This window comes from Sylvia atricapilla, chromosome Z (assembly GCF_009819655.1).
Source record: "Sylvia atricapilla isolate bSylAtr1 chromosome Z, bSylAtr1.pri, whole genome shotgun sequence".
Taxonomy (NCBI): Eukaryota; Metazoa; Chordata; class Aves; order Passeriformes; family Sylviidae; genus Sylvia; species Sylvia atricapilla.
This window is the reverse complement of record NC_089174.1, coordinates 51267939-51294843: the sequence shown is the minus strand read 5'-3', so window position 1 is coordinate 51294843 and position 26905 is coordinate 51267939.

Sequence of the window (26905 nt, the reverse complement as noted above, 5' to 3'; positions counted from 1 at the left end):
AAATGCCCTTCATGTGTACCACAGGTACTTTGTCTCCATCCACTGTGTGTAAGGGTTCAGACTGGGCAGGACCAACTCGATTGATAGATCCTCGGGTGTTAACCATCCATGTGGCTTTGGCCAAGTTTAGTTCCCAATTCTTGAAGGTTCCCCCACCAAGTGCCTTCAGGGCAGTTTTTAATAGTCCGTTGCACCGTTCAACTTTCCCAGCAGCTGCTGCATGATAAGGAATGTGGTATATCCATTCAATATCATGTTCTCTAGCCCAGGTGTTTATAAGGTTGTTCTTGAAATGGGTCCCATTGTCCAACTCAATTATCTCAGGGGTGCCGTGTCTCCACAGGATTTGTTTTTCAAGGCCCAGGATGGTGTTCCGGGCAGTGGCATGAGGCACAGGGTGGGTTTCCAGCCATCCAGTGGTGACTTCCACCATGGTCAGCACATACCGCTTTCCTTGACGTGTTTGGGGAAGGGTGATATAGTCAATTTGCCAGGCTTCCCCGTACCTGTACTTCAGCCATCGTCCACCATACCACAGAGGCTTCATTCGCTTGGCTTGTTTGATTGCAGCGCAGGTCTCACAGTTGTGGATGACCTGTGAGATGCTGTCCATAGTGAGGTCCACCCCTCGGTCACGGGCCCATCGATATGTTGCATCTCTTCCCTGATGACCAGAGGCATCATGGGCCCAACGAGCTAGGAATAATTTTTCTTTGTGCTGTCAATTTAGATCCACTTGTGATACTTTCACCTTGGCAGCTTTGTCTACCTGCTCGTTGTTGCGATGCTCCTCATTAGCCCGGCTTTTGGGTATATGCGCATCTACATGTCGAACCTTCACTATCAGCCTCTCTACTCGGGCAGCGATGTCTTGCCAAATGTCAGCGGCCCAGATGGGTTTTCTTCTGCGCTGCCAATTGGCCTTTTTCCAGCGATTCAGCCATCCCCACAGAGCATTAGCTACCATCCATGAGTCAGTGTAGAGATAGAGCCTCGGCCACTTTTCTCGTTCAGCAATTTCTAAAGCCAGCTGGACAGGTTTAAGCTCTGCAACTTGACTCGATCCACCTTGTCCCTCAGTAGCTTGTGCAACTTGTAGTGTGGGGCTCCATGCTGCAGCTTTCCATTTCCGGTTAGCTCTTACAATTCGGCAGAAGCCATCAGTGAACAGAGCATATCGTCTTTCAGTCTCCGGTAGCTCGTTATATGGTGGGGCTTCTTCAGCACGTGTTACTTGCTTTTCTCCTTCTTCTTCTTCAGATGATAATCCAAAAGTTTCACCTTCTGGCCGGTTCGTTATAACTTCCAGAATCCCAGGGCGATTTGGGTTTCCAATGCGGGCGTGCTGTGTAATGAGGGCAATCCATTTGCTCCATGTGGTATCGGTGGCATGATGTGTGGAAGGAACTTTTCCCTTAAACATCCACCCCAGCACTGGTAGTCGGGGTGCCAAAAGCAGCTGTGTTTCAGTGCCAATCACTTCTGAGGCGGCTTGAACTTTTTCATAGGCAGCCAAGATCTCCTTCTCTGTGGGAGTGTAGTTGGCCTCAGAGCCTCTGTAACTTCGGCTCCAGAATCCCAATGGTCGGCCTCGAGTCTCCCCAGGCACTTTCTGCCAAAGGCTCCAAGACAAACCATTGTTTCCAGCTGCGGAGTAAAGCACATTCCTCACATCTGGTCTCGTCCTGACTGGGCCCAGGGCTACTGCATGAGCAATCTCTTGCTTGATCTGAACAAAAGCTTGTTGCTGTTCAGGCCCCCAGTGGAAATCGTTCTTCTTGCGGGTTACCAAGTAGAGAGGGCTCACGATCTGACTGTACTCAGGAATGTGCATCCTCCAAAAGCCTATGGCACCTAGGAAAGCTTGTGTTTCCTTTTTGTTGGTAGGTGCGGACATGGCAGTGATCTTGTTGATTATCTCTGTGGGGATTTGGCGACGACCATCTTGCCATTTGACCCCCAAGAACTGGATTTCTTGAGCTGGTCCCTTAACCTTGCTTCTTTTAATGGCAAAACCAGCTTTCAGCAGAATTTGGATAATTTCCTCTCCTTTCCTGAAGACCTCCTCTGGTGTATTCCCCCATATGATGATGTCGTCAATGTACTTCAGATGCTCTGGAGCCTCACCCTTTTCCAGTGCAGATTGGATCAGTCCATGGCAGATGGTGGGGCTGTGTTTCCACCTCTGGGGCAGTCGGTTCCAGGTGTACTGCAAGCCTCTCCAGGTGAAGGCAAACTGAGGTCTGCACTCCACTGCCAAAGGAATGGAGAAGAAGGCGTTGGCGATACCAATGGTTGCATACCACTTTGCTGCTTTGGACTCCAGCTCGTACTGAAGCTCTAACATGTCTGGCACAGCAGCGCTCAGTGGTGGCGTGACTTCATTCAGACCACGGTAATCCACCGTCAGTCTCCATTCTCCACTGGACTTACGCACCGGCCAAATCGGGCTGTTGAAAGGTGAACGGGCCTTACTGACCACCCCTTGGCTTTCCAGTTTACGGATCATCTCATGTATGGGAATCACAGAGTCTCTGTCTGTGCGGTATTGCCGACGGTGTACTGTTGCTGTGGCAATTGGTACTTGTTGTTCTTCAACTTTCAGCAGTCCCACAGCAGAGGGGTCATCTGAGAGACCAGACAAAGTATTCAACTGTCTGATGTCTTCTTTTACCACTGCAGCTATCCCAAAAGCCCAACAATATCCTTTTGGATCTTTGAAATATTCATTCCTGAGATAGTCTATGCCGAGGATGCATGGGGCCTCTGCGCCAGTTGCGATAGGGTGTTTCTGCCACTCGTTCCTGGTTAAACTCACTTCGGCCTCTAATACAGTCAGTTCCTGGGACCCTCCTGTTACTCCTGTAATAGAAATGGATTCTGTTCCTACATACCTCGATGGCATCATGGTACATTGGGCCCCAGTGTCAACCAATGCCGTATATTTTTGTGGGTCAGATGTGCCAGGCCATCGGATCCACACAGTCCAGTAGATCCGATTGTCCCTTTCCTCTTCCTGGCTAGAGGCAGGGCCCCCCTATTCCTGGTCATCGCATACGTTGTTCTCTTCCTGTAAATGAGTTGCTGAGGTTCTTTCAAGAGGATCAGTCATATCATCATTCCTGTACCGTCTGGAGTTCTGTGCACGAGAGACTGGAGCAACATTGATTCTAGATGAGCTTTTTGTGGTAGGTATTTCTCTCTTCAGTTCACGTACCCGGGCTGCTAAGGAGGAGGTGGGTTTTCCATCCCACTTCTTCATATCTTCTCCATGCTCCCGAAGAAAAGACCAAAGGTTACCTCGGGGTGTGTATCCTCTCTCCCTGGCTGGGGGACGCCTGCTCCTAATTGCAGAGACTCTCGTCGGCTCTGGTGAGATATCATAAATTTCTTCCTTAAGTTCTTTTTTCAGTTTCTGATGGCCTTCTTCAATTAAGTTCCTGACTTGCTCAGCCAGTCTTGTTTCCACAGATGAGACATGGGCACGAACTGGGGCGGTGACAGTGTCCTCGTAAATCCTTGGTTTGTTAGCCAGGACACCTACCTTGTCCTTACCTTCTCTCCATTGCAGTGTTGCCAGGTAACATGAGTACATCTCTGGTCCAAGCCATGCAAATCTCAACCACATCCGTGATGTGCACTGGACATCATCTGGGCTCTTAGGAAATCTCTCATCTTCTGCAAAAATGATCTCCAGCACAGCCAATTCCCTTAGGCATCGGATACCTTGTTCTATTGTGTTCCATTTTCCTTGGTGCACTAGGAGGTCTTCTTTACAAAGGTATCTGTCTTTCACACTTGTTAGCAGTCGCTGCCAGAGGCTGAGAGTTTCTTGGGTTTTTCCAATTCCCTGGTCAATGACCACATCCCGGGACAGTGATCCCAGTTGCCTGGCCTCAGTTCCATCCAGAATGGTGTCATTGGCTGCAGCATCCCAGATGCGGAGCAGCCAGGTGAGGATGGACTCGTTGGTCTGGCGGGTGAATTCCTTTTGCAGGTCATGCAGCTCACCCAGAGATAGAGAGCGGGTGATGATCTCTGTCTCTTCAGCTGAGTGCGAAGGTCCTGCTCCATCCTCATCAGTCGCTATGCGGACTGATTTGCTCCTTGATTTCTTCTTCTGAGTGGTGGCAACTGCTACTGGTTTAGGCTGTTCCGGTTCAGTGACGGTTTGTGTGGAGATGCTGACAGCACTTTTGGTTCCTTTCTCCTCTGTAACAGTCTGTGTAGTTGTCGATGCTGTTGCTTTGCTTCTTTTTACCTCTTCTACTTCTTTAAGAACATGCTCCAATACACCATGTAGTGTTTTGATTCTAAGCATGGTGCTTAGAAAACAAAGAAAACAGAAAAAAACAAAGCAAGACTAACAAGAACATCATGCTGTCCTTGGCATCCAGAGGGTACTCAATATTTTCAAAAACTGCTGTGTCCTTCCTGAAAAGCTGGAAAAAATCATTCTTTACTCCTCCCCACAGGGGCTGGGTGAGATTGTTGAGGCTCCAGACGTAGCATCCTAGACTAGAACAAGAATACAAAACTGGGTATTATATTCTGAATAATGTTCATTGCCTCAGATTTTATCAAGCAATGGACATAATAGACCAGTAAAGCAACTTTAGTACCATATCCTGGTCTATGCAGGAGTATTAAGGCCAGCAGATAGTGCCCCATGTTCGGAAAAATATAGAGAGATAGGTATAAGACACATGTAAGCATGTTGGGCATCATAACAGACAGGTGTCTTCTTCAATATAATTGTAATTTCTGACTTTTCTTATTGCCTCTGCTGCACGTTGGGCACCAAAAATATGTTGTGGTTTTGAAAACATACCAAGTGAGAGGCTCTAAGTCAGAAATAAAATTTAATGAGAAGAAAAGGAAAATAAAATAGAATAAAATAAAATGAAATAAATACAAAAACAAAAAACCACTGACAAAGTCAGAATACAACCTGATCAGGGTGATGGAAACAGTCCAGACGAGGTGGTCTTCCTGAAACAGAAATCTCGTAGAAAGGTCTGGTAGCTCAGGTCCTCTGGGAATCCAGTGGGTGAGGGTTGCTTCTACTGTCCCAAATCCCAGCTTATATCCAGGTGAGAATGCTTGGCTCCTCCCCCTGGGTGGAGCATCTCACAATGGGATGATGAGTCATGGAAGAGGGCCTTGATGGCCCATTAAAGAGAGAGATAACTCCCGGAGGGAGTTATCTCTGAGTCACGCAAAAGGCATTGATGGGCCATTAACTGAAGATGGTGATAGAATACATCCTAAACTACAACCCAGGACAGTGTCTCAAGCTGAGCTCTCACTAAACCAAAGCAAGGAGGGAGTGTTAGCAGGGCTGTTAAAATCAAGTGTTTGATCTGGAAACACATCTTTTATACAGCTTAAATCAAGTGACTTCATATGGGCTGGAGGAGTTCTGTATGTATAAAGAAGTGATGGGCAATCAGATGATTAGCTGCCAAATGGAGTTATTCATATTTTATCACAGGGTTTTTTTATGTTTTTTCAAGAAACACGGAGTTATAACTCAGGAGTGCTGACTTCCACAATAGTCACACACTAAATTGTACAGGACTGGAAGCTATGTTTGCCAAATTCACAATAAAATTTCCAGAATTAAAGTCTGGATAGGTTCTTTTGCTGGAAAGGTCAAACTTCCAGAGATAAAAAGGAGTCTAGTCTTTTTGGATAAAAACTTCAAAGATAAAAATCTTAAGAAAAATCCAAACACTGCAAATTTAAATAAAACTGGATTTTCAAAAACATAGATTAAAAAAAAAAAGGTGGTTTTTTTTTTAAAAATCCTCATTATCTTTTATTGGTGGCTTGATTTTTTTCCCAAGTTCTATCAATTTTTTTCAGGATTTTAATTCTCAGAAGAATATATAGGCAATTCTGCTTTGCCAAGATTAGGATCAAGGCTGTCTTTGCCCCATTTGCCTCCAACCACGAGCAGTGTATTTTACCCTGTCAGTGTTTAGTGTTATTAGCCATGAAAAAACACTGCTTGTGTCTGCTCTGCAGATTGCTTGGCTTAAAAGAGGATGATGTAATGCAGCACAGGAACAAACATCTACTTTCCCCGCAGTAATTTCACCCTTTCTCTGTGAGACGACTGCTTTCTAAGAGATAATCTGTCCTCATCACCACCAGCACTACTTTATGCTTTTTATTTTATTTACCTTGAAGTCCCAGGGGAGAGGTTAGTTCTATTTCAGGACCGGGACCAGTCAGCTCTCAAAGTTACATCTCACCTAATCAGTAAATAGAGCCAGTTCAACATATGGCTTTTAGATGAGAGTAGCTCTGCATCTGAATGGTGAGCTCAGAGAGTGGAGACAGCAGCAGGACTTTGATCTGCTACTCTATAATTTTACTTGAATTATTGAAGTCACCAATAATGTCAGGAGAAATACGACAACAGCCTTACTCTAAGGGCTTCCTAATTGAAATTCCTGTACCTTTGCTGGTCTTGTGGACCACTAAACCATGTTAATCATGTATTTCTGGGGCTTATATGAAGACACTTGAAGTAGCTCCCCTAAGAGCTGATGACATGGTTAAATGGCTAAAATTAAGACTGGGAGCCACACTATCTTCTTCCGTAGGCTTCTGAAGGCAGAGAGCTGAGGAGGTTGCTGGAACACCTGTTGCTAGGTGTGGGATCTGGCTTGTTTCTCACCTTGGTCCAGGTCTTCTTGATCCTGATGAATACAAGTAAATCTCTCTTAAAATGGAGTGAAGGAATGGCACTTTGGGGCCAATTCTTTAGCTGGAATAAATAGCTGGCTGCTTTCAGCATTAGCAAGCAATGATATCTGTGCTTAATATCTGTTGATGGTGAATATGGACACTAAAAATGTTTTTTTCCATAAGCCCTTGAAGCACTGATACATTGCATTTTTGCCAGCATTTATGTAATCTAGTTATCTACTGCCACAATCATGCTTACAGACTCTTGTCTTGTCTTAGAAAATTTAACTCTTGAGGGCTTTTACTTCCATGCCCAGTAGAAAGCAAACTCATAACCCAATTCCCTTTATTGTTAGCTATTTAGCTATATAGTTAGTTTAGCTATTTTTTATTTACTTAAGTTTCTCTGAAACATGCATATGTAGAAAACCTGAAAGTTATCTGCTAGTCACAAAAGAACTGTTTGATCAAAATACAAACATGTATGCAACACATTACTTTAATCACTGACCTGAGTGCTTCTAATTTTAAAAAGTCTGAGAACTGTCTATCTCAGGACAAAGTGACAGTCAAGAATGGTTGGCAGTACTGACCACAGATTTATTTAGGCAGGAAAAGACCCTTCAAACCATCCAATCCAACAGTACATGGATCTGGCCCAGACGTCTCAGTATCACACTACAATTTCTGTCCATAGAACAGAAGCATGGATATAGGGGAACATTTCCAAGACTGCAAGGAAGAGGAGGGGACAATAGGCAGCCCTTAGAAGATCTTTGGACCCTATCAAGTCAGATGGTGTAAGAGCCTGGAAGCTGAGCAGGACCGCTGACTGCCACTGGGCGACAGCATACAGCAGAGCAGAGAACAGAAAGCATCAGCAGCCCTTGGTTTCAGGAACTATCAGCAGTCTTCATTTCTTGTGTGGGCTAAAGAGGGGTGGATCCTTGCTTCCCTTTCTAGGCAGTGCTTCCAGGTGCAGATGGAGTCAGAGCCACCATTTTTATACTGAGATGCAGAGCAGTGCCAGCTGTTATCAAAAACAAACACTGAAAGGCTGGGAAATTAACAGGTAAAACATTACAAATTTAAAGAGAGACTCCATAAAAGCATTTTGCTTTAATTGAGTAGTTAAGAAACATAGGTTTCATCACAGCATACATGAGACAATGGAAAGGAGGAAAGAATGGCTCATCAGATTACTAAGCTGAAGGAGAAAAAGTTTTGGCCAAATTAATATATTATTATTTTAATTATTGTTTAGATTTATTTAAGGGGTTAACAAAACATCTATCCCAGTGCTCAAGGCACTTTTTCCGCAATATTAAGGCAAAAAAGAAATAAACACAGCTGTTCTCCTTAAAACTAAAATAAACCCATTATCAGTGCCCTGTTTTAGCATCAGCTTAAAGCTGAGCATCAACTTGAACGCTTTTCTGGGTCCATAGCAGAATTAGAGTGCTGATTTTCTTGAACAATGCTTATCTATTTTAAAACTATCCTGCAGTCACAGTGTTCATTAATCTTTTAAGAATATATGTATTTGTTCATTATCATATCAGGCCTCAGAGAATAATATCACAGTATATATTGCCTTTGGAATTTTTTCACCTATTTCATTGATTTATGAAGTTTTTGGCCACAAACAGGATAATAAACATCCAGTAGCTTGTTTCAACTTGAAACAAGCACACGTTTGTGAGTACACATCATCCAGGAAAAGCTTGTTCAGTCACTTGCACCTAATCAAGAAACAGAACTAAATTTAACAAAACAAAATGGAGTACGGAGCAAGGACAGGTTGAGGCTTCCACTGGCAGGCAGACCAAAGAGGACTTTGGAACAGTTTCAGAAACTTTCCATTAAGAAACAACATCAATATCTTTTAAAAGCATCATTGTAAAAATGGACAGCCATCATAAATAATGAGGAAAGGTTTGTGCAAAGGGAAATTTAAGCAAAAAAATCTCACACCAAATATTGCTTGCGTGGAAACTGAGGCAAAACATTCAAGAATATTTCACTGTTGCAGACTTCCAGCAAATGTGATTTAGCAGCAGAGTAACTGTCTCACAGTGGCTGGGAGCTGCTGCCAGACATTCAGTACGGTGTATTTTTTCTTCATGTTATTGAGAGGAAAAGGTTACACAGAGACAAGGTTTATAGAAAGCAGACTTTGCTCCAAATATTTTATTTAACTTTCATAAAATATCCCCAGCTTCAGTGCAGAATCAAGGGCTGGGACAAGGAGACCATAGGATGGATATTTGCATTTCATTTAGTACGGTAGTACATTTATTTTAGCTTAATTAGGCAACAAAAAAGTTTTCATTTGGATGTCACACAGCAATAACCACTGCTCCATAAAGACAGGCAAATCGGTATAAGACAATATTCCAGGCTTTTCAGAGCTGAAGTAACATTGTTATACATGATAGTTTTGTAGCTCATATACATAAGAGAAGGTATTCAGTTCTTTTATTGCCTTAAATCGCATGGTGTCTGGCTGCAGCAAGCTGCTATCATCAGCTTTAGCACTTAGGCATGCAAAGTCACCATAAGCATTGGTGAAAAACAGTGAGTATTTCTGACATCACACTGAAAATTTTCGTTTAAAAAAATAATTGAAATTACAGCAGCACTCCTATTTCTTTTTTGTTGGTCTTTTTGGCATTGCTGTCTATCCAGAAATAGCTAACTTATAATACCCAGGTTAAAAAAAAAAAGAAAAAAAAAAAAAAAAAGGGGGGGGGGAGGAAGAAAACAAACAAACAAAAAAAAAAATAAAAAATGTTGCTGGTGTGTTATGTTTTGATGAAAATAGTACCATGGTAATATCTTGAAAATGAAGCAAATATTAAATTAAGTCAGTGAATTTTTCTCCAGAGGAGGAAAATCTCTTCTTATCCAGAAGCCAGTATCTGTGAGGCAGAGGAGACAGGAGTGATTTGGGACAAAGGAAGGAGAGGGGAAAGTGAAGACAGTTCTCTGGCACTTCATAGCAGAAAGCAGGAGTTGTGCTTTGTTGCAATCCTTCACCTTTCGCCCCTTCCCTTTCACATCCCTCCTGCAGCAAGTGAAAGCTTTGCCCTGTTTATTTTTGCTTGTCTGATTTATAATGAGGTGGCATTTAGATGTGTTCAAGCCAGAAAGAAAGGTTTGAGGCTTAGACACACTGAGAAACCATATATGGTAAAGGCTGAAGTATTTTTCAAGCCATTTTTAATACCTAATTTGTTCTCTTGAGTAGTGATAATAATAGCAGTTGCCATCAGACTATATGTACATATAATGCCACACTGGAGATAGTATTGCATTTATATACAAATAGGATCAGGTAGATGCTTTTTACTACTAAGGCTTTGGGAATGAGGGCTGTGAGGTGTTACAAGAGGAAATGTAGCGGGTGAGAAAGGCACTGGTAGGTGATATGCACCCACCACTGCAATACTCAATGGTAACTCAGACTAAACACTCAAGAATAGAAAAGATGAAACTGACAGAAGGAGAGTTGAAATTATTTAACTTAGAGAAGCATGTTCCATTTTGTGAACAAAGCTTTCTAGACTTGGCTGTAGCCTTAAGTATAAGCTATCTCAGAAGAATTTTTCCTGTCTGATTATTCATAGCAGTACTCATGCAGAGGCAGGGGGAAGGAGGGGGTGGTGATTAAAGAAAAATAGCACTAAATTTGCTCTTAGGATGTAATTTGATTATAAAGTAATGAAATGGACATTACCCCTGAGTGATTTCCCAACAAATATAACAGGCTAGCATTATTCCCTATGAAAATGTTAGTGACTTTGTTCCTAAACCTACAATAGCTGAAAACTGGGAGTTTCCAGTTGTTCTTGCAACTTCATAAGCCTAGTGAACTTGAAATTTATTAGGAAGCTGCCTGCATTTAATTTCATTTTTTTAACCTCCTTGTGTTTGGTATTAGGAGGAGGAGAGTGCATTCCAGAGGCATCTTCCAATGCAATACATAAAAGCAGAAAAGGAAAAAAAAAAAGATGGACTCTTCTTGTATTGTAGGTATTGTGTTTTATGTCTTGCATGCATTTCAACACACTTATTCCACCCCCAGCCTCATCCTTAGTTTACCTTCCCCTGCACCTACAGAGCCCAAAAGATTGAAATTTTTAGTTCCCTTTCTAACCTTTTCCTGCATTGCTCACTGGTTTCTTTCCCTGTGTGATGCTTCCATCTTTACTTTGGATGTTATTCATCAAATTAATCTGGTAATCATTAAAATCTGATATCTGTTGTCATAGGACCTGCATAGTGTGTGATGAGAACTGGCATGCTTCAATCAGCTTGCTACTGAGTGAGAGAAGCAAAGACAGAATGAGGGGAAAAGACATTCTAGTGTGTTCAACTAAAAGTGCATGAATGTTAAGAATATAGCTTAGGGTCATTTGGAAAATTATACCAGAGCCAGGAAAAGAATTCATGTTTCTTTATTCTTTACTAGAAACCCATGCTTCCTTCTCCATGTTAGCAATTTTCCACAAGCTGTCTTGTAAAACAAATGAAATGTGTAATTCAAAAATACTATAGGAACTAAATGTTTAGCGAATGTCTCAATGGGATTTTTTTCATGAAATACAATAAGAAATATTAAATTACACAGAGATCATTAACTTGTTCTTTACAGGCTCTTCTATAACATTGAAACCACTTTTCTGTATCCAGTACCTTGAAAGACATGGTTATGTGATTTTATACTTACATCAGAGAACATCAATTTGTGATTTACTTCTAGAACACTTGAATATCTTTCAAAATAGAATAGCTTAGTAATAGACCTTCTTTATAGCCACTCAGTGTTTTCCACTCATAAGAAAAAAAATTACTGATTTGATAGTGAGCTATGAGGCTATTAATTTTGAAAGTATGAGAAGTGATTATGCAGCAATTTTGACCTTTCCTGTCGTTCACAGGATTTGAGAATGGAGCAAACGCTCTTCTTTGCTGGAAAAGCAAGGATGTGCCTTGCTACATGTTTAAAGGAAAGTTACAGAATACATATCAAGGATTTACATTAGACAGTCAATCTTCACTCAGCATCATAATGTAACCTGAGTTTTCTAAGGCTGACTGCCTTCTTGGTATACTGAGCTGACATTTACAATTCCCACTCCAGTACAGAAGCCTGCATTTCCTGCTATATTACCCTCCTGCACCCACATAATCTGGTAAACTTTGCTTTTCTGGTCAAAGAATAAACTAACTTCATCCCTCTCAACATGCTGTGCTAATTCAGACTGATGCCTTGGGAACTAGTTAAAATTTATTGCCAACCTACTTAGATCAGCTTGAGTTCTGGCAGGAGGGTAAATGCATATGTGTTTTTAATTAATCTCCTGCCTAAATCAAGGGAAAGGATATTGCATTTTTCAGCAGAATTGCTCAATGCAGTGCTGACTTCATATATTTGACAATTCTTTCTCATGTAAATGAGAAAAGCCACTGGAAAGCTTCCAAACTGCATGCAGCTCTTGCTTGGCTCTGTTTGAACTCTCATCCACCTGGTACAGGGCTGGGGATCTTGACCTGGCAGCACCAGCAGGAGTTCACCTACAATCCTAGTAGAAGAGGCTTGGCAATGAGGAATTTGCATTCAGGGAGCACATTCCCCTCAGTATGACCCTGGTAAAATCTATCCCTGACCATTAAACACCATGAATAATCCCATCTCTTCTTGTCAAAGACATCAAACATATGCTTAATTTTCAAGTAAGTCCTTGGTAGGAAACTTTGTGTGAGTTACAGCATGTCATTGAAATGGCTACCAGGTAAGTTCATTGCTCAATGTTCGCAGAATGTATACATTACTTTTTTATCTTTTTATAGGTCTGGGTTTGTGGTCTAGAGATCAGTGAATAGGTTTGTCCTACACTTCCCCCCCTCCTCCCCCCTCCCTTTACTTTGTTTTCCTGTCTGATTCATTTTCTTTTGAAGGATTTGGTCAGATTTTGGTTTCTTCAACTTCCTAAGCTGTTTAGAAATCAAATGACTCTTTAAACATGAAGTCTTTCAGGCCTTTTGATTTGGCTAACCACAGAGGTCAGGTTTTCATTTATAATTTAAATTATTCCAGATGCTAGCACAAATGAGAATTGCAAAGAGATCAGTTTTGACATGCTCTTTAATACAACACATGGTTACAATATATGGTCAAAAGTCACCTTTCCCAGAATAGCTTGGGTTTTGGAGGTCAGAGAACATGAGATATTTATTTCTTGGTTAAGACACTAAGAAGTGCTAAAGGCTGATTTTGCAGTGTCTTATAGCATGTAAATGTATACATAGGAAGAGAAAGCAACACAGTCATTAAAAAAACAATAGTCCTATAAGGATTATTTTCACAAGTTCCTCCACTGTTACAGAATAGATTTCCAGAAGAAGGATTAAAGGAAAGACAACTTTGCCAGACTTTGTGTAAAAAAAGTCTTTGAGAATAGGGAAGGTGCTCCCAAAGGATAACAGAGATGCTTGAAATACCTTTTGCCAGACAAAGGTCAGACTGAACTACTAAAGTTACTAAGCCTTCACAGTCTTTGCTTTATCATTTTACCTTTACTGAACACTGATTAATGATAGTTTCTATACAGGAAACAGTCCTCTCACCTCAGTCAGTATTCACTGGTATGAGCAAGGCACAAAACAAAGACTGAACAAACAGGCTGTATACCTGGCATTCCCCTTATCCCTGGCACGTGATGGGACTGATGCAACTGGAAAATTTTTCTTTAAAAGGTTAATTCACTAATCTATCAACTGCTTGGACTGGATAAATGCCTACTTATACAGACCAATAAATGACACTGGGAGGGAAAACCTTGTGTTCAATAGGTGCCCAGAGAAGCTGTGGATGTCCTATCCCTGGAAATGTTCAATGCCAGTCTGGGTGGAGCTTTGAGCGACTTGCAGTAGTAGGAGGTGTTGCTGCTTATGGCAGGGGTTGAATGAGAGAATCTTTAAGGTCTGTTTCAACCCAAACCATTCTGTGATTCTATGTGGAAAGACAATACAGCATGTGGCAGCAGCAATTGGAGTTTAGACAGATTTTATGTCTGTAAAAGCAAATATATGGGTGGTGGTGTTTGACAGCACTGCTGCAGAGTGAAAAGCTTGTGTTAGGTACCTCAATTTTCCAAAACCTACATTTTTTCAGTGTGGAAGACACTGCTTAAGAAATTTTTTCACAAATAAAACTCTTTGTGGCACTTCTTGTTTGACCACAATTCTTTGTAGCAATTCTCTTCTCCTTCAGAGCTTCTCCCCTCCCCCTCCCCTCCAAAACCCAAATGTTCCTTGCAGGAACTGAAGTGCCATTATACAGTATAAACATACAGATTAAAAGCCAAGATGATGATGTGGTTAAGTTAGAGGCAATGCACACCCTGTGATTTTTCAATGTATTTTTCTGCCTTGTGCTATATTGGTTTGGAAATCTCTCAAGCAAGGAAGACTTTACAAGAAGTGAAAAGAGAAAGTACTGCAAATTACAACTGCTTCTTAAAAAACTCAAGTAAGAAAAAGAAAACTTTTTCTTGTCGTCAGTAAGATGATCACAAGACGCTACACCTAGTGAGATAATTCTCCCTCCCCATACTTCTGTACTATTTCTGAAGTCAGGAGCACACAGAAAAGCACCTCCTTGCTCTTTGCCATAGCTGGCATATTTAGAGGCATTATTTAGAGATCGACATACTTAAGGCCATTCACACTGTGCCATAACAAAGGTCTAACTTGTTCCTTATCCTGCTTCGAGCAATCATTTTAAAATGGATACTTGGGAAACAGCATGCATAGGCCAAGAATATATGACACTGCTCTTTAACATTTTGCCAGCCCCCAGCTATTTCCACTTCAGGATGATTCCTGCATTTGAATGTGTTTCTGTGCGATTATTTAACCCTAGCTGCCATGTAAAACTGTACTATGGCAGCATTCTTCGGCAAGGAGTTTCACAGACTGGTTGCCTGAATAAACATTTCACATTGTTTTCAACCTTTATCCCACTCTTTGAATTTGAAGCCCCTTTGTTGTAGAAATGGACAGCAGTGAACACAACCAATCCCTCCCAGGTGCTCATAATTTCAAATGTAGATCTCTATAATAACTGTTAAATTTTTCTTTTGAGGGTTGAGGCATCCTCACCTACTAAGCAGTTCCCAGTACAGAAAATATGCCTGATCATTTAACATCCTTGAGTCATCCTGCCGAAACTCCTTTATATAAGCTCTGAAATTATAGTACTGATACTACACACAGTATTCACAGGCTGAGGAAAACACAGCTATTCGGTGGCACTATGACATTCTCTGGTTTGTTCTCTGTTACGTTTTTTTTAACCACTATTGCACATTGAGATGACATTTTTTGGGCAATATCAGTCAGAGCCGTAAGACCTTTCTCTGAAGAAATCAGAAATCATCATCCACTCATTGTCCATTATTTTATGTGGAAAATTCAGATATTTTCCCTTGTGGAACACTTTATGTAAAATTTTTTTCACTGAATTCTGTTAGGTTCTCACTCAATCACTCATATATTTCTGCAGATCTTCACACTTGGCTTTTCTAGCTATTACCCTTAATGTTGTCATGCTATAGCTCATCTCCTTGCCCAGGATTTTTATGAATAAATTGAGTAACACAGGTTCCCAAGCATGACTTCCAGCAGTTTGGCTTCCCATTTACGTATTCTGGCCAGAAGTTTTTCTTATGACATGGCTGCAGAGTTTCCTTAAAAATTTGATAAAGATTGTGAAGCAATTGAACTCATTTACATGAATACATGATGTTCATCAGCTTGCCCAGTTGAAATGAACTTTCTGGAGTTCAAACAATTATTTTAGGTATTCTTGCTGAGCCACAGAAATAAATTGGATTCCTAGCTGACAAAAGCTTTTGTGTTCCTATTGTATTTGAAAACTCCCTTTTTGACAAAGTGTGTATAATTTCTGAAAAATTTCAAAACACGATGAATGGTACAGTGTTATTCAAATGGAACAAGAAGTGGTCAGCCTTTACTACCAAGAATACAAGATATGAGGATCCTTGAAGATTCACGGCAATTCCATGCACTGATCCTGTGTGCTGACATTATTTTGGTTCTATTTTAATTTCCTTATTTTCTGTAAGCTTTCACACACTTTTATCACAGACTGTGATGTTTGCAATGAGGGCACAAAACTCAGCCAATAAACCCAGACTCATTAAATACAAATTTGGATCATTTGTACCAGAAATGTGCCACAAAAATTACATAATCTGAGCTGAAAATACCGTAGAACTCCTTCACAAATTACATCATCCCTGTCTGTAAATTTGTACTAGACATAAAGAAAAAAAAGAAAAAAAAAAAAAAAAAAAAAAAAGAAAAAAAAAATTTCTAGGGCCAGCAAGACTGGTACTAGTGAGGGAGATCAAATACAGATCAGCAGATCAAAACAGCATCTGGACTCAATGGCTAATGGAATATTTCAGTATGGAGATATAATGCAACATAATGCAGTCATGTTAGTTGATTTTACACAGACTGATAGTTATACATCATTAAAGCTTTTTATGTCCTGATCAGCCCCTCTGAGTGCTGCTCCTGCTTCAGACTAGGATTACTCCCAAATAAAATTATTTTTAATGCCTTCCCTAAATAAGTGCCTTTTCAGAGGATACAAAGAAAAGCTAAAATTGAAAATATTTATTTTGCCAAAGCTTTGCTCCAGCCATGCATGACACCACAACACAGCTATTCCTGCTTCCAAAAATAGCTCTGTTGAAAGGTGAGGCTTTTCCTCTGGAATAAGAATCTATCAAGAATGATTTCAAAACCTAAGCTTTCATTTGCTTGGTCATTTGTCCTGTTATGAGTCATGTCTCAGAACAGCAGAGTCCAAGACTCTGACTGAGCAACCACTGTTCAGAAAAGAAGTCTGATATATGTTGCTGCCTGTAATCTTCATTGATTTACAATGTAGTATCACTCCAAGCACTGCTTGAAGACAGCCATGCCGGATGCTGTGGAGATGCTGCTTCCTGTTCTGTGTAGATCCTATGGTAAAACATCACCAAGATGGAATTTCGCCTTAATTTTTCTCTAGAAGAGCTGTCTGTTCAGTGGTACCTTCACTTTAAGATGCCTCCTTCCATTTATACATGTTTATACAACAGTTCAATACTCCATACACTTCACACATCCTTTCTTTCCCCATATTTAGGCCAGAAAGAAATTAGTGCCAACAGTACCCTATGCCAAGCCCTATGTTAGGTGGTGAAGAAGTGATGACAAGAAAAGTAAGAATTGCTGTTCCAGGATCAAATGTGATCCCATGAGCATTATTATCTCAAGGAAAAAATTGCAACTTGCAGAGATTGCAAAACTTCTGGGTTTTTATGGATGTACAAATGTTTAAAAGTAGCACTTTAAGGTAGTACATGAGACTGCTGGTTCTCTACTGATATTACATAAATTGGGAGTAAAAGCTGTAAAATGAAGAATTTTAGTTTCTCTTTGATGAAGGGAAAGCTGTTTAGACTGTTTAGTCTAAAGCAATTCAGCCAATAATACTCATTTGCTGCAAGTAAAACAAGATGGTTCTAACGAATGTGTTTCTCAGCAACTGTCCCTTTATGACAATACTGGTACTTTACAGTGTGACTGAGCCATGTGGGAGATATTACAAAAGTAATACTTTTCTCCATACGTCCCAGAAGGTGCTTTTCTTGAGTACAGAAAAGAGTGTCATCAGGCCTCAGGTCAATTACTGCTCTCCTTCAGGATTTCATGTAGACCAGTTTTTCAAATTATTGTTAAATCTCATAATGAGGGACATTGTACTGTCATGGGACTCTCAATCTGAATATAGGAGCCTAATTTCACACAGAGCATAGGAAAGAGACACAGAGAAGGCAGATTGGGGGAGCAGGGTTTATTACTTCCAGGCAGTGCTCTTTAGGGTAGTAGTGCAGCTTCACATCCTCTGTAAGAAATGTATCACACAGCCAGGCTGAAGGATAAATGCTGCCCTTCACCAAACACACCCTCCTGGGATTGACATGCACCTGTCTCTAATGGGATTACGTACCCCTTGTTTGGTAAGCATAAAGCAAAAGGAAAGTTTTGCTGCTTCAGAGCCTGCATTAATTGGCTTACATACTCTAGCTGCAGTGTGATAGGAAAATTCAGCACTTTGAAGAAGCTGCTAAAATTGAAAGACAAAGATCCCATGGCACTTTAAAAAAATATATCTGTAGATAACCGGTGATAATGAATTAGAGAAATATTACCACTAATCCAAGAAGATTAGGAGAAGGCAGAGAAAGATAATCACAGGGATGGAGTCATCCTTTCTTGCAAGGGATGGGTATAGACTGAGATTTGTTAGGCTGGAAAGAAATGAACTTAGGGAAGCGCGGTAAAGCATTCACGTGAAGCATGAATGATTTGAGGAATCACTTTTGACTGAAGACTGCTGCGGATGCTAAAGGACAACTCAGAGGTTCAAAGGGTGAGTGTACAAGCCTGGGGCAGTAAAGTCCAAGGAGGGTTATGGCCAGCTCCAGAAATATCTAAGTCTCAAATGACTGGAAACTGAGAGGAACCATCATACATATGATTGCTTTTTTAAAATCATACCTTCCTCCTTCAGGATCTTTTATGGCCCACTAGGCAACAGCTCTTCAGTCTGGCACACAGTGGTTGCTCTTGAACGTGTGACTCTATTGGAGCTGAAAATTGTAAGCTTGTCTAGAGGATCTGGCTGTCTTTTCCTCCATCAACAAAATGCTTTTTGTACAGCAAGAGAACTGGGAGCAATAAAGAATAGGAGTGGAAAGTAACAGTTCTGTTTTTAATGTTGCAGCTAGAGGACACATAATGTTTAATTATTTATTAGGCACTGTGCCTGGTGGCAGTTATTATATGCAAAACTGCAGACAGAAGTGAGTCTTATTTTACTAAAAATAGATCAAGGAAACAATTTAACCTCTTAAATAATTGAATTCTATCCAGAATAAAAATTTTTGCTATCAACATGTGCTTGAAGTGAAAAGAACACAAAGTATTCTTGAAAACTGACTAATTTACAGTTAAAATTGACTGTCTTAATTTCACAATGCAAGGATTTATTTAGTGGAAGAAGAAAAATGTATTTGTTGGAAATAAACACTGGTACACTGAGCGAAAGGGTCTATAGTGAAGACAGTAGCTTCCGTGTGGCTAACCTGAGACATTACAGATCATCATTTCAAAAATACTCTCTGCCTCAAGTTACTTGTTTCAATTCTGTATACCCTAAAATGCTGTTTTATTTGAAAGAGAAGGATGAGAAGACGGAGAAGGAGATACAATTTTATTTGCTTTGGGAAAGATGGATGCCAGACTATTTATAGTAAATAATGCTTCCTTCCCTTATTACAAAGCATTGTTGCACTAACAGCTATTTCAGAGAGACTGATGAACTAGAGCAATTAAGAACACAGGCATTAGCAAAAGCAGTCTGACCAATACTTCTACTATGCATTCAACTTCAGTTTTCCAGTGTCAGTGTACTGGTGATGCAGTAAATAGATGTAAAGATCACAAAAATATCCTGCCTCTTAGCAGATAGGAAGTGCTTGAATTCAGGAAAAAGAAAGGAGTAAGTGTCTCTAGTAATTCACACCTTTTTTGTCTTTTTTATAGAATTGTGTCTTTAGACATCATGGTATGTAAGCTTTCCTAAGAATTTCTTGGGTACTTACTAATAGAAAGAAAAACGAGAGGTACTGTAGCAAAAAAAAAAAAAAAAAAAAAAAAAAAAAAAAAAAAATATCCTGAGGGTACACCACAGGCAAGTAGCCCTGAAATGCATCAGATTACCCAATTTTGCATAAGGTGCTGATAGAAATTAGGAAAGGAGCATAAGGACTTGGCTACTGGGATCATTGCTCACTTACTTACATTTCCTGAGATATTTAAAGGGATTGCATATATTTAAAACTTGAGTCTCTTACTAATATTTAGACTCAGTTACCGCTAACTAAGGAGCTGTTGTGTTCAACAAGAAATTATGTAACTGAATTTTCTTTTGATGTTTTGATGAAGATGATCTAATGGAAGAGATGGGATGGGATGGCAATACATCCCATGTATTGGGAAGGCAATACATCCTATGCAAAGAAGCATTTCTGCTAAATCTTGCTTGGAAGTTAAACCATGGTGTACCCATATGTTGTTGTAGAGGTCTATCACCCTCTGCCATCACAAATGAAAGAAACCCTTGCTGACAGAAAAAGGAGTCTCAGTCTCATAACTTGGAAAAGAAATTTCAGGTAACAGATGGCCAGAATGTACATCAAATGTCATAATCTGAACCATATAAATTATGGGGAAAGATGCTTTTCACAAGTATGGCTGAAGAATCCATGCACCAACACCTCCAAAAGCACAAGTAACAGCAAACTAAGTAGTTATTCTCTACCATAACATCAGCAGGAAACAGTGATGGTGTTCCTACTCTGGAACTCCTCACTGAATAGTGGTAAATTAATTTTAAAAAGCCTGAATTAGTGAAAGCAATATGAGATAACACAAAACAGCAAAATGTACCCAGAGAAATCAATAAACCTTTACCAGGTTACTTGCAAAGTCATGTTTACATCTGAGAAAGAGGTGTACATACAGCGAGAGTTCTGCTTATCTGAGGATGAAATACCTGATCTCAGTAGATGCTCAGTGATTTACAATGCTCTATAGGAATGTTAATCTTCTCTCGTTAAACAGATGACTCATTAGTACAGAGGTTCCATTGGATTCACATAGAAAGCAGGGAGATGTATAAAAGTACATTACATGACATGAGCTAGAAAAAAAAAATTAAGGATAAAAAGCTGTAGACTACTAAAAGTGCCTAACTTGAGCTGGATTAGTACTCCTAATGTTTCAGTCACTTGGCTAGCCACCAAAAGAGCATTAACTGTTTCTAGAGACTGAAGAGGTTTTTTTGCTTGTTTTTTTTTTATTGCAGCCATTTAAATTCTTATTATCTCAAATTGCCTTCAATCAGTCCTGACCGTAGAACATTTTTGTGACAGAGTTTTAGTTTAAAAACTAGAAAAGCTTTATATACTTCCATTCGTAGTTTGACACATTTCTGAAACTGCTGGATGCTGTGCCCAGGGAGGACATGAGATGACTTTTCCAAATATCAACATACCTTCATAATGCTTTCTCACTGGATTTCAAAAAGATATTTTACCTTTGTCTTTTCAAAGGCTGGAGGAAGGAAGGGGAGTCACTGAGTGAAATAAATACCCATGACAATCAGCTGATGCAATTACACTGTTGAGCTGTGGGATTGGCTTTTCTTGTGAAGACTATGTTTCAATGAAAAATGCTTGAGATATTGATATCAAGCGAAAGGGACCTTGACATAACTGAAGACTGGGCACTCCATTTAGGCATATAAAAAGAGAGGGTAAAAGCTTGTTCGCTTATCTTTGGGACTAAATATGTATGAATGTGCTGAGAGCCAAAGCAATGTATTTTTCACACAACACCTTTCACTTTACATGTTATGCACAAATTTACACAAATTTAATACATTTTCAACATCTGCACTCAAAATATAATTTATACAATTTTACATGCAGAATACATCCTTCAGTTAGCAATCTGAAATACTTCAGAAAAACGAAAGTTTTCTGATTTATTCTTTGAAGATTGAGGCAAAACTATCACTTCCCTTTCTCCTTCTTACATTCCTTCCTCCTGCCCTATCCAACAATATTCAGGCAATGACAGAGCTGGACAGACACGACTTAGCTTGTGAAAATGTTGAACCTATCATGAAAATGTAATAAAGTACACACTTCAAAGGAACTAGAGCTGGATAAACTTGCAACAGAAAATTTTGCAGCAGTGCTCTATCAGTAACAGATACAGCTGCTCTGCAAAACTGCTGCTCCAGCAAAAGCCCTCATGTACTTCAGCTGTTCTTACTTCATGCAATTACATTGGTGCAAATTCTGCTAAAAGAATGCACGAACACTAGCTCTAGAAATTTCACCATTGCAGGTTTGATGAATATTAATCAAGTACATTAAATATATAAGTAAACAAGTATACTAACAAAACAGTTCTGATGTAGGCTTGTTAAGACTTGAAAATGCTTTAGGAATCTGATCCTCTGCTGACAAAATGTTTTATTCATTACAGTTCACATCAAAATTACTGACAGCTTATTTGAAGGCTGCCCTTGGGTAGGCTGCTGAGTCCCTTTTGCTGCTCTTCATTCCCTCACATACTGAAGTGTTACCTGAGTGGTAGCTGGAAAGTGGGACCAAGTGCTCAGTAACTGTGTTAGCTGCCCTGGACAGCATCAGAACATCTGTGCAAATTGCAGCCTGGAAACTGCATTGGATGGCTAACCAACAGTCCACTACGTATTGCAGAGCCTCTGTTTTATCATTGGCCAAATCAGATGGATTTAAGCTGGCATAGACATGCTTTTCCTTTCTGCAGAGGAGTCTTTGGCTCCTGCAGAGGACATCCTTAGGCTGCACTTCATTCAGCATTTGTGCAGTGACTGCTGGGCACAATGGAAGTTTTTATCTATGGCCAGGCTGCCACTGAAGTCCAAATAGTGATATCTTTTTCTCTTTTACAAGGTAGTGGGTGGCATCAGCTATATGTACAAAGGCAGTGGAGTTTAGAGATGATCACTTATCTTCCCTGTGCTACACCTTACATTCTCCCTGGTGCTAGTCTACCCCCATCTCCATTGCTCTCTCCTCCTCTTCTTATTTTTCTCTCCCATCACACCTTCCTGAAACAGTGCAAGTTAGGTTCCACTTTGATAATGAAACAAATACTTTCAGGCTATAGCTGCAATTTTTGCTGGATTTTTAGGAATATGGCATAATTTTTTTCTCCTTGGGCTCAGTCTTCAGTTGAGTCACCAGTGGTACAAGGGAATAATGTTTCTGTTGCAGGAACAAAACAACCTCTGTTTACTGCCTGTAGGAAATTCAATTGGTGTCTGTCTGCTTCCCTTTCTTTGTGGGGACACTTCTGAGGCACTATAATTGGCTTAGCTGGTGAGATAAGTGACAATTGTGGATGGGAGGAGGAAAAACAGGAGGAGGAAATCTCTATTTTTTATCTGTCTATTGAGATGTCAGTGTCAGCCAAGAAGCACTTAAAAGAGATCTACTCTTATCTGTCAAGAACAACGAGACACGGGAAGATCTAGTCATGACAGGAAAAGCCAGTTATAAGGATACACGTGCCTATGGCTTTATGTAATGTTTCCTGATGGGAGGCTCACTAGCATGCTCAGGGCTTGATCACTGCTTTAGGAGACGATGAGAGGGAACTAATTCAAACCTTCGGATTTCTACCAGCCATGTGCATAGGTTCACAGACATAAACATTTGTCTCTTCTGGGATCTTTGCCCACATTAAGTCAGTGCAACTTCACTGATTCCCTTGATCTCAAAAGCATGCATGCCTGTTTCCTATATGGCTTCCAGCATTACAGGCTGGTTTACATGGATTGGGCAAATTTGACCTAATATGGATTTGTCCGCTTTTCTTAAGAAAAGTGCCTCTATGTGTGAAGGAGGAAAATTTGGAGTCTAATTACATGTAGGTTGATTCAAATGGTACCAAGCCATACAAAATTGAGAGAACTACTGAAACTCTGAGAGGCTCTGTGTTTCCTGGTTGTGTACAAAAGACACTGCAGCAAATTGTTTCAATTGGCATAATAAGATGAATGAATCATAAAGCAGACAAGCAGCAATTCATCCCTCCACTCAGCTTCTCCATCTAATAGTATTGTAGTTAGTCAGCTCAGTAATTATATTTTCACTAACATTTTCCTTGCAGTCCGATTCCTCTGCCCTTACTGACAAAGAGGATAGCATACATTCACAGGTTTATCCCAGAAAATAAAATGCTTTTGTAGCTCTGCAGAATTTAATCCCAGGTGGAAAGATCAGAGCTCCCCTCACCAGATATATATCAATCAGTAATCTCTGACCCAAGATAACCTTGGAAATGAATGTTTAACTCATTTTCACCAACCAGACCAGTGCAAACTATGTTTAAATAGCCACAGGCTTCAGGCTGCTCAGCAAGAGACCAGAATACCACCAATCTTATTTTCAGGTTGGGCTTACTTTATTTTAAGTAGGCCCAACAAAAAGTTTCTAGTCAAGCATCAAAGCTTTCCTTGATATATTTTTAACATTAGAGTTTTCACTTGGTAGAGGTTTCACACAGAGGCACATTGTAAAAATGCTTTTCTCATTGCTGTGTTTCATTTATTCATTTCATAAAATACTTAATCCTACAAACTCTGTTCCTCTTGCCTTCAAAGAAATTTGTAGGGAAAAGCCATCATATTTTGGGATCATCTTCTGCATCCAAAATTAGGCATCAGAAATTACGAAGTTATACTTGGCTGCATAGGCATTTTTTTCAAAGCATGTATATGTCAGGTATTGGTATTTGAACTTCTGGATCATCCCTGAATACATGGTCTTGACACCAGTCAAGACGCTGTATTATCTAAGCATTATCTAAGATCTGTTCTGAGTCACATATGCAACACTGAACTGTCTATTTTACCTCCTTGGCACTCTTTATTTGTAAATATTTGGGGATTAAGAAAAGTCAAACCCCAGCATCCATGTGTCACTTTCTGATTTCAGAAAATTCCATCTATTTCTACAAGATCTGGAAATCATTAGAGTTCTTTTTTTCTCATTACTAAGGTAGAAAATAATTCTGAAGATTACTGAAAATACGGGGTGTGCAGATAAAATATGGAGAAGGACATAAAGAAGCTTCCAGTGTCAGCAGTTTATGGCAACCAAATATTTATTTTATGCCACAAAAGGACTGCTTCTTTGCCTGAAAACTGGTAAAAGCTTTGCAAAGCCACTAGCTAGTGGTGTTCCACTCTGAAAGACAGGCAAACACAAAGATGCTCATGGTCAAAAAGGAGAAACAAAAGTTAGAGGGTCAACAAAAAGTTGCATTGTTATATTGGTAAATTATACACTTGGCATGGAAAGTGGTATATGTTAGTAAGTTAGTCCCTTATCTTTCAGTATAAACACATGGTGGTGGATTTTGAATAAAAGATGAGGTGAAAGAGGAGAGTGAGAGATTAAAGAGAGAGACAGAGATGTGGAGGGGAGGAAGGGAGGAAAGGAGAAAGGCAGGAAGGCAGGCAGGCAGGCAGGCAGGCAGGCAGGCAGGCAGGAAGGAAGGAAGGAAGGAAGGAAGGAAGGAAGGAAGGAAGGAAGGAAAGAAGGAAGGAAGGAAGGAAGGAAGGAAGGAAGGAAGGAAGGAAGGAAGGAAGGAAGGAAGGAAGGAAGGAAGGAAGGAAGGAAGGAAGGAAGGAAGGAAGGAAGGAAGGAAGAAGGAAGGAAGGAAGGAAGGAAGGAAGGAGAAGGAAGGAAGGAAGGAAGGAAGGAAGGAAGGAAGGAAGGAAGGAAGGAAGGAAGGAAGGAAGGAAGGAAGGAAGGAAGGAAGGAAGGAAGGAAGGAAGGAAGGAAGGAAGGAAGGAAGGAAGGAAGGAAGGAAGGAAGGAAGGAAGGAAGGAAGGAAGGAAGGAAGGAAGGAAGGAAGGAAGGAAGGAAGGAAGGAAGGAAGGAAGGAAGGAAGGAAGGAAGGAAGGAAGGAAGGAAGGAAGGAAGGAAGGAAGGAAGGAAGGAAGGAAGGAAGGAAGGAAGGAAGGAAGGAAGGAAGGAAGGAAGGAAGGAAGGAAGGAAGGAAGATTACTAGCACCAGTCACAGTTCCAGCATTGACTCAGCTGGTGAGGTGTTTTAGGGTCCTGGAGGCAGCATCTAAACTTCATGGAAGAACATTTAATGCATAACTTTCCCCATCATGGAGTTAAGTTTCTCAGTTTCTGACTTTAAATGCAAATTATTTGTCATGCACAGTTTGTTCTTCTATACCTTTGTGAAACTGGTTCAGAGGGTTTCAGGAGTCTTTGGTGATTGTGATCCCACCTCTATTGGAATGACCTTTAGTTGGCAGTCTGTGTCTGCTTCTTGACCTCATTCCTGCGCCTCTGCTGTGCTGACTTGTGCTTATCTTCAGAAGCCAGAACAATGGTGTTTAACCCAGAAAAATAATGCCCTACCTCTGTGTGGTCCCATTCTCCAGCCATGTTCTGTTCTTTCTCACAGCATGCTTTTACTATCAGTCCTTTGTTTAGCTCCAAGCTATTTGGCTATCAGTGTTTGAGACATATATGTTAGCCCCTTATCTTCTGGGCTTCTACAGCTAGAGGCAAGCAGTCATATGTGTTACACATCAAACTGTATTGTACTTCAAGTCTCTGGCCTCAACCAACCTTAGTAACAGGTCTTGGCCCATCTGTTCTATCTGATTTGACTAGTGAAAATTTTGTGTTCATTTCCCTACTTTTATTCTTCTGACCCTTAGCTTAGCACTGATTTATTATCCTCAAACTTGGTTTTGATTTGTGTGCATTTTTTCTGTATGGTATTTGCTTACACTGCTTTTCTCCCTAGGTTGTTTTTTTCCTATTTACTTGCCTTTATCAACAATCTTTTAAAATAACTATACTTCAGTTTGGCTCTTTCTGGTCACCAGCTGATGTTTTTCAGTAGTTTATAGAGAAGGCATTTCCTAGAGCTTTTCAGTGAGAATGCTCTTGCGCTGGTGGATTTCAAATGCGATTTTCTGAAGTACTCATTTAATTATCCCTTTTTATGGAAGTGCCTTCCAGTTCAATTAGCTGTCCATTTTTAGAAAACCATGGACAGAATGGTGGGTTAATGGTCAAAACTAACTTGCTGAAGTTTGAATACTGACAGTGTTTTGGGTTTATTATGGTTACAGGACAAATGGCACTCTGTAACACTCTTCAATTACTGTCAATTGCCATCTGCAGATGACTAACTTCCTATCAGCTCTTCATTCAACCACAGTTACTTTCTCTTGTTATAGATTTCCATATTACCTTTGGAGACTGATTTACAGGTGTACATGTGTCTCACTATCCAGTGTCCTGCCAAAACTTAGGTAGGATAAATCTACCTTCTGCTGAAGATCGCTGGTATGATACAACAAAGATGTATGAATACATCTTTTGCATCCCTGACAATGTGTGCATCACTGCAGCTGACTAGGCTACAATGTGTCTGAATTTGTCTAATAACAGAG